This window comes from Pantherophis guttatus, chromosome 6, assembly GCF_059756535.1.
Source record: "Pantherophis guttatus breed Tessera chromosome 6, ASM5975653v1, whole genome shotgun sequence".
NCBI classification, from domain to species: Eukaryota; Metazoa; Chordata; class Lepidosauria; order Squamata; family Colubridae; genus Pantherophis; species Pantherophis guttatus.
Genome location: NC_142068.1, coordinates 57,044,290 through 57,053,814, shown reverse-complemented (window position 1 = coordinate 57,053,814; position 9,525 = coordinate 57,044,290). Strand labels below are relative to the sequence as shown.

Here is a 9,525-nt window from a genome sequence, read left to right as displayed (position 1 = left end):
AAGAAAGTTTTCCCTTCCTTCCCACTCCTTAAGTTCCTTAACTGTGAATAAGGGAAAGGTTTATTTTACATTCACTGATGAGAACAAAAGCTATACAAGGACTTGATAGAAGAGTCAAATGACAGGAGAGGCACTGCTGAAAATCTACCATGTCTATGAAGATGAGAGACTAATTGCTTTTTGTTTGATGCATTTAATCCTTTCTTACAGGATTAAATGAAACAGGATTTCTCTTTCATTTCCTTCCTGATTTAGTTAATTTTTTTCCTTGCCCAAACCCCATTCAAATTTGTTTTTCCCATTCTCTCCCCTTTACAGTTTTTCTTTTATCCTATTTCTATCCTGTTTTTCCTTCATTCACTAGTGTTATTTCTGCTGGAATGAAATAAGTTGTATTTATTTATTTATTAGTTCAATTTATACGCCGCCCTTCTCCGAAGACTCAGGGCAGCTTACAATGCACTTATAGCAATAGCCTTCATTCTTTTGTATATACCTGCTTATTAGGGCTTTTGGCCCCCCCATAAGCGGTGTTTCTATAAAGTCAGTTTATTGCCCCCACAATCCGGGTCCTCAATTATATGTATGTAGTATAAGACTGGTTTGTGAATGAGACAATAGTTGATATATGCAGATAGAAAATCAATTATATAAATTATGTACCTTATTTTAAAGACAATTTTAATTGGTTAATATAAATATTACTTCAAGCCCTGGCCACAGGTACAAAATTTTGTAAACATATTTTTTTACAGCTTGGTTTTTTAAGAAACAGCAAATTTATAGAAAAATGAAATACATATTTCATAATGTTTACACCTTTACCCAGCTAAATTTATTCTCTCTGGTATTTTAAAAACAGTCAGTGCCTAGTCAAGAGTACTGTAGAACCATTCTATATAAAAAATCAGCAAAAGAGAAGTTCATAAGAAAATTAGGCAGTAACCCCTTTTTCCTTTGCTGGTGAATATAGCAGCTTCTTCAAGGGCAGAAATACATCTTGCATTTCATTTATGAGCTGATTCTTTTCTTTCCCCTTTATATACAGGATAGAGTACTGATACTCTAAATTAAAATATTTAGATTACAAATATTAAACATTGTGAAATAAGAAAAAATATGTGTACCTTGTTTTATTGCATTTATTCTTCATTTAAAGAAAATCATTGAGTTATTTTACTCTTTTCAAAATGATTAAACATTTTTAATTTTTGAAACCAAATTAAAGATTGAGAATAAAATAGCATTTACTGATTTGTTTTTTCTAACCCTCCCCTTTCCCAGTCCTCCCCTTTTTGGAGTGTGGCTTCTAGAAATTATTATGGGGGGGGGTTTCACACCCCCACACGCACAGACATTCCCCCACACAAAGTACAAATACACTGTATAAACACATCCACCACTCAGACTTACTAATGAGGATTCTTATGCTTGGTTTTAGCTGGAGTTAAGAAATAGGAGAATCTGTATATTATTCAAGATTTTTCTCCATCTATTCTTCCTTTGGAATGGAGGGTCTTAAATTCAGGATCATTTTTCTTTTAGACATATTCCATAATACCGATACTTGGTAGATGGGAGACAGACACATGAAGAAAAAAATGAAACAGGAAATGAAACAACAAAATGAAACAGAAAACAACAAGAGACAAGAAAGCAGAACATTAGGAAAGTACTGAAATATATGACTCAAGGCTTGAAGAGAGGAACAGCTGTATGTTTCTGGCAGTTAGAGCTGGAAAGAAGTAGGATACTTGGCAGGCAGGAAAGACTATGCCAGGCTTATGAAGGAAGCCAAGCAATGGCTCTCGGGAAGCAGGTTGCAGACTGGCTGAAGAAGCTGAATGCAAAGCATTCAGTTGAGAAACAAATGCTCAGGAGAAACTTTGGAAAAAGCATAGGCATAAGCAGTACTACTGGAAAGTAAGGAACAGCTAAGGAAGGGCATTTTTGTAGCTTAATTATCTATGGAAGTAGCAATATATAAAATTCATGTACTGAAATGACTAAATCATCCAAATTTTTTGTCAGTAGTGTTGTAGTATTTATCATAGTAACAGAACCTGCATTTATGTGGTGATATTTGTAGAAGACATTATCTGCCAATGCCATATGGACAACGAATATGATTGCTTTGCTGCTTTGGCAGAAACAGGATGATGGTGTGGGTAGATCTTTGCTCTGAACCAACATGCTCAGTATCATAGAATGACTCAGATTAAAAAAAGAACACAAGCATTCTATCAATGATTTCTTCTTTAGAATCACTCCAGGCATTCATTCACGATGCATAAAAGTTAATTTTGTACTACTGTACTGTAATAAAATAATATTTTACCACTTCTTTGATAAAAGGATGTTGCATGCCGGACTGGGAAAGCAAAACACATAGCTTGAAAGTAATATGTTTAAAAGAAAAGGTAAATAAGAATGTGAACATTCATAAAGTAATAGATCCTTGCTTCAAGGATAGGCTACTTATTTTTTTTTTTTTAAGAAAAGCCGTGTGACAGTTCTTCCAGTTAAATGATCAACAGAAAAGAACAGTAAGCTTTTAATGAGAAATAGAAGCAATAAATACAATTTCACAAAATGGCAAACAAATGCTAATTGCAATTGGATTGCTAGATGAAATGCTAGTTTTAAAGTAACAAAATATTACAGCTTGGGAAGTGGAGGAGCAATAATTTTTATGTAGAAAAACATCATTTTGGAAGGCTTTTTTTGCCCATTAAGCGGAGCAAGAAATGCCTATTTATTGAATGAATATCCATTGTCATAATGGCTCTTAAAATCCTATTTAATATACAATTTGGCCAATACTCAGTTACTGAAATTAGTATGACAATATTTCAGCTGCTATGGCTAGGTGCCTGCTTAGATAATTTGTAAAGGAAATCATGTTCCAATGCAATATTCTGAATCACTTTGACTAGTTAAAAAATAAAGAGACCGTCATTCTAATTCTTCTATTATCTGACAATTACAGAGGGAATGTAAGCTATTATTTAAATGCACACATACAATATATGGACAATTTGCAAGACCCAGAAATTTCCCTTTAGTTACCACAAAAGGAACAGATACACTGTCTATTACCACAACTCACTGATAGACTTTTGGAAGACATGTTTTCATTTTGTTACCTGCAAAACAAATTACATTGTTGTTATAAAAGGTTAACACCTCAATTTCAAGGATAACTGTTTCATTTATACTGTATAATTTGGAACTGAAGCATTGTTAAAAAATACAAATAGTCCTCAACTTAGGATCATAATTGAGCCCAAAATTGGTGTTCCTAAGTGATCACATGACTCCAGGACACTGCAACTGTCATAAATATGAGTCAGTTGTCAAGCATCCAAATGTAAATCATGTGGCCATGGGGAGGCTGCAACAGTCATAAGTGTGAAAAATGGTCATGTCACTTTTCAGTGAAGATGTAACTTTGAACGGTCAATAAATGAACTGCTGTAAGTCGAGAATTATCTGTAGTCTTTATTTAAACAGAGAAGGGCAAATAGTTCAATGTTTTCTTTGCATATATCCTGTTTCCCCAAAAATAAGACATCCCCTGTTAATAAGCCCAATCGAGCTTTTGAGCGTATGCGCTAAAATAAGCCTCCCCTCGAAAATATTTAAATGCAGAGCTGGAAATCAGGTAAGACGGCAAGAGGAGCCCCATCTTGCTCCATGTGCTACAATATAATAAGACCTCCCCGAAAATAAGGAGTAGCGCTTATTTCGGGCTTCAAAAAAATATAAGATAGGGTCTTATTTTTGGGAAAACATGGTACAAGGTCTAGATCAGACCTGCACATCTTGTGGAAGAGAAAAGGTCATATTGATACATTAAAAATCATAGCAGGTTGCAAAGCAATACCTGGTGCCCCAATCAGCTGTTCGACAGCACAAGAGTTCGCAGGGATGAAGCTTGGAGGCACTCAGCAGCTTGTGTTTTGGAAGCAGCAGCAGTATATTAACATTTTTTAAAATGCTGGTTGAACCTGAAAATATATTCCATAGGTATTGTTAGGAAGTAAAAATACCAAGAGATTGTAATCCAATGACTTGATCTGCATAGAGATCATCTACCAGCTTTCCTATTGGCTTTGAAAGAAGCCAGCCAAGGTTACACATAACCATGACTGGGATGTTGCAATGTTGTAATCATGAGCCGAGTGCTTGGCGGCCAGATCATAATCGTATGTCTGCAGGGATGCTGCAATGGCTGAAAATTTAAGGACAAGTCGTAGGCACCCATTGTTTAGCATTGTCACAAGTTTCAACAGTTGCTGAACAAGTGATCATTAAGAGCAGGGGTCCTCAAACTTTTTAAATGGGGCCAATTCGTGGTCTCTCAGACTTAGGGGTCCGGACCAGCTGGGCAGGCATGGCTAGGTGGTAGTGTGACTGGGTGGGCATGGCCAATTTAGCAGTCCATTAAACAATGCACACAAATTAAAGTTTAATTTGTTATGCTCCTGGAGGTGTTTTATTTGCTTTTGTTTGCATGTTGCTCTTTTGGTTGACTTTTCTTTTTACTAGATCGTTTTTTCAGTTGTTTAGGAGTCTAGTGGTCTACTTCAGGAAACTTCAGTTTTGCAGCAATTCTTCTCAGCCCCAAGGAGCTTACAATCAACAAGTCTCTGTGTGTGAGTCTTGTCTGTCTCTGTCTGTCTGTCTGTCTGTCTGTCTGTCTGTCTGTCTGTCTGTGTGTGTGTCTAGTCTCTTTCATCTGTCTGTCTCTCTTTCTGTGTCTTGTCTCTTTCCCTCCCTCTTTCTCTCTCTCTGTATGTCTCTTGTGACTGTCTCTCTCTCTGCCTGTTCTTGTCTCTTTTTCCTTCCCTCTGTGTCTTTCTCTCTCTCTGTCTTGTCTCTTTCTTTCTCTTTCTCTCTTTTCTCTTTCTCTATCTTTCTGTCTCTCTCTTTCTCTTTCTCTGTCTATCTTCTGGAGACTGGGGAGGTAAAAAATGGGGCTCGCGGATGCCCAGGGAGACCTCCGTGCACCCCGTTTTTGGCCTGCAGAGTGCTACTGGAGGCAGGAGAGGCCAAAAACAGGCACATTTTTGGCCTCTAGGGGCATCCACACACCCCATTTTTTACCTCTCCCTCCTCCAGAAGCATTCTGCAGGCCAAAAACAGGCTAAAACGGGCCCATTTTTGGCCTCCCAGGGCATCCGCACACCCCATTTCTCACCCCCCCCACCTACAGAAGCATTCTGCAGGCCTAAAATGGGCCCATTTTTGGCCTCCCAGGGCATCCGTGCATCCCGTTTTTCACCTCCACCGCCTCCAGCAGCACTCTGCAGGCCAAATATGTTGAGCTTATCTTCCAGTTCCAGCCTGCAGGGCTTGCGAAGATAAGTCCTGCACTCAGCCAAAGAGTAGGAGCCAGTGGGTGGGCGGGGTAATGTGAGCGGGGCAGCCTCATGGTCCTGCACGGGCAGGATTAATGGCTTCAGCAGGCCGTATGCAGTCTGTGGGCCGTAGTTTGAGGACCCCTGATTAAGAAAATATCACCTGTACTGGACACCAACCATTATCAGTTTGCTTTGGTAAACGTGTGCTTTGCATTTCCATAAAATGTTTCAAAACTCAGCTGTTTGACAGCACTAGAGTTCACAGTGGTGAAACTCATAATGGGATAATCGATCCCTCCCAATAGCTGAAGAGCTCACATTTAAATGAAGCCGAATAAAGTTATTCTAAGCAGGTAATTGATTCAGTTATATTATACAGCTAGGTCATAATTAGGGTGGTTAATGAATCCCATGAAATAATCATAATACTTGAGTTTGCACTGTTTGAAGTGATATTTCCATGGGGAAAAATAATTGGTTCCAGAGCCAAAGAAATAGCCAAAGAACATTTTTAAAGTTAACCTTTTTATATCTTTTCAACAAAAAACTATGTAACAGTAAACGAGCATAAAGCGTACCTGTTAATATTCTGCATTCTGTGCTAGTTCTTCCAATTGAGACTATTCTTTTTTTTTAACTTTTCTCTAACTGAACCTTCCTTTTCTCCATTTTGCACAAAAATGTTTAGCATTTAAAACGCCAGCTGTAGTTAGGCATGCACCACCCTCAATTATGCATGCATGCTAAGTTAGCCACACATCTGTAATTTGCGTTAAATTGAATATTTTACTATTTGAACTTGCTCGAATTGTGACCTACCTATACATATTTTTAAAGTGATGGGATTTGGATTTTAATGATTACTAAAATAGAGCCTCGAAAGGTAAATTTAAAACTCTTAAGTCTATTCCATGCAGGAATACAAATTAAAATATCCCGAAGAGATGTTTCTCTTTGAATTAATTCATGAAATGTGGCTCATTACAACTTCCCTCGGTAATTGATTCAATTATCAAAATATTTTCCTGCTAGAAATCTCTTCCTAAAATTCAGCTGTAGTTTAGAAAAAACCATTCAATGCCTTGTAGCCCAGGATGGCAGAGAGAAATCTGATTATGGCCAAGGTAACTTTTCAGATGCTTAAAAAGTATGTTGGTATATATTGCTTAGTTTTCTCTACTCAGGGTTAAATATACTCAGCTTCATTTTTTTCTCAGATAATTTTGTTTCCAGTCCTAAATTCTTAATCATATTTGCTTCCCTCTGAATCTATTTGAGGCAACGCCCTCTGAATATATTCCAATTTGCCCAAGTGTAGCACCGAGAGTTAGACACAGTATTCCATATTTAATACATCTCAAACTGAATTGACCTTTTCTGTACTCATCTCATATTCTTGACTATTTAGACTCAGATTGAAAAGAATCCTGGAAATGTATTCAAATACTATCATCTAACTAGATGCTGCTTATGTGTGTCTCTAGATCTGACTTGCATTTGTGGGAGCCATCCTTCCCATGTTTGCATTATCTATAATGGTTCTTAAAAAAATAATATAATCTTATTGTCCTTCTCCCACTGGAACTTAATTTCTGTTTTTATAATACAAGCAATTGCCCTTAGATCACATGAAACCAATAGCCAGATCCACATCCCCAATAATATCCATGATAATCTGATTGCAGTTTAACCAGAACAAAACAAAAAGATTGTTTTCATAGTCCAAATCATACATTTCTCAAATTTAAATATACCCGTAATCTTTTGAAAATGTATTATGTATACATGCATATTACAATAGGCCTGATTGAATATACTCAACCATTAAAATTGTCATGTTAAAGAATTTAACTATTTGTTATTAAAGCAAAACACTCTTATAGTTCCAAATTATTGCTAGAAGAGTAAAATTGTTCTAGCCTAGAGAATGCCATAGTTGATAATTCCCGTATTACAATATTAGCAATTGTTTATATTAACTTTAAACAGAATTAAAGTTCTGTATTGTGAGAACATTTCTTTCTTTATAAAAGCTATTTAAAAGATAAATGCAGATTACTTTGCACTACATTCAAAATGTGTATTGGACTATTAAATCATTTATTTTTGAACAGCATATTCTTGTAATAGTGAAAAATCTAAGACATTATCCATTAATATACCATGATTGTGGGTGGTATATAAGTCTAAGTGCAATTGCTACTTCAGAAGAGATAGTATATTGGGCTAAATATAACTTCAGATTCAGACATTTTTAAAGCCATCCAAATCTGCTACTTAGTGATTTGTTGAGAAAGTGTGCAAGATAAGCAGTAAATAGAGCCACCTTGTGGCATCTAGGCAAAATATTGTTTCTGTCAAAACAGATTTTTGCTCTTGTATTGAGTATAAACTGCTCTAACAAAATTTATTGTCCTTTTTCGTCTACATTTTTTATGCAAACCTGCTACACCTCACATCTCTTATTGGTTCAAATAAGAATATTACATGAGGCCACATATCTTGTAACAATTTGGTTGTTGTAATTTGATAATGAATATCTAAATTGCTTTTTTTCCTTATTTCCATAATGAAGAACAACCATTACTGAATGACACCTCATTAGAATTTCTCAGACAGAAGCAGTCCTGATCATAGGCAGTAATTTTTTTTAAAAAAATTACAAAAATATCAGTGTAAGAAAAACAGCTGAAGTGATGATCTTTTTATACATTGTGATTCTCTACTTTAGATTATTGTGTAATTTAACAGCAAGATAAACTCTTCTTATATTAATGAAGTCACAGCTGTTCATGAAAAATACAGATAAATTCATGCCTTTATTATTGCAGGGATTAAAGCTTAAAATAACAAAGGTATGCCTTAGCACTGAATGCTGAGAGGTAAGACTTTGATAAAGTACAATTGTCCTGAAAACATTTATTGAAGTCAAGGACAGCAATTAGCCTTAAAATAAATATTGAAGGAAGAATTTGAAGTTGACATTTTATTCATATTGGAGTGAATGGGAGATTGATTTAATAGGAAAATGACTAACAATACCACACAAATACCAGCATTCATATTTTAAACCATCTTTTATAATATATTTCACTCATAAAACAATTAGATTATAAATGTAAAAAAGCTAAATGATACAAAATTATAAAAACAAAATAAAAAATTAGATTGAAAATAAAAGCTTGGGATTTTCAGGAATCCAACTGTTGTGCAATCACTGAAAATCTGTCTCCCTTTGCAACTCACCTCTTCTACCTACACCCCCTCCCCCCAAAACACATATACACACTTGTATTTTTATATGCAGGAAACACATTATGGAAAAAGTCAAACAACATCTCCATGGCTATATATTATCCATACAGTCTATACATCAGTACACATTTAAGATTCTTCTCTGCTGACTTCATAGCTATGCTCCCAACATGGAAAAGGAGGGGCATAGAAAAGGAGGGGCGGCAGGGAAGCGATATGGTGTGGTCAGATATTTTCCATGCATCTAATTCAAGTCCCTGCTTGATGTAGAACATACAACAAAAGCATCAAGTATTAACCTCTGTTTGGAGATCTCCCACAAAAAAACAGCATCCATTTCTTTTTTTAAAAAATGGCTTTACTATGAAAGGTCTTGTCCGATTAATCCTTAAACTTTTATGTGACAGTCATTCAGATATTTGAAGGATATAGTACTATCCTATTGTAGTCCTTCCGTAAACAACTCCAGACTAAGGAATTCTTCAAGCTATTTTCATTGGATTTGTTTTATTACCTTTGATGCTTTCCTCTGAACATTTTGATCAATAATCTCGGCAGGCAAAATTATCCATAGTACTCCCAGTCTGCATCTAATCTATAATTAATGTTCCTTATTACAAGTGAGGATCAGAAGAAGAGAAGTATTTTGGTTAGGGTAAACATTTAGAGAACTGATCTATGCTTACTCAGCGGAAGACTATGAGTAAACATAATAACCTGGATACAGATTTCAAGGGAAACTATTTCGTGAACAATTGACCACACGTGTTTTAAGGAAGGCTACAATAAACTCTAAACGAAACACTGGGAAAATAAGTGTAAGACCTAGTATGGAAAAAGTTTGGTTCCTTCCTTCCCCTGACTCCGCCTGAGCGCCGATTCTCTTTCCCCATCCCTGGCGTGA

At 35.9% G+C, this 9,525-nt stretch overlaps 1 long non-coding RNA gene across 1 annotated transcript; it reads right to left on the bottom strand.

The window, feature by feature from the left end:
- Window positions 1-662: 662 nt before the first annotated feature.
- LOC117678763 (uncharacterized) lies at window positions 663-9,518 on the bottom strand. The gene is made up of 3 exons (XR_009620437.2): window positions 9,136-9,518; window positions 3,887-4,010; window positions 663-3,146 (listed from the first exon to the last, which is right to left on the bottom strand). It is a non-coding gene; the product is annotated as an uncharacterized LOC117678763 (long non-coding RNA).
- Between the last annotated feature and the right edge of the window lie 7 nt (window positions 9,519-9,525).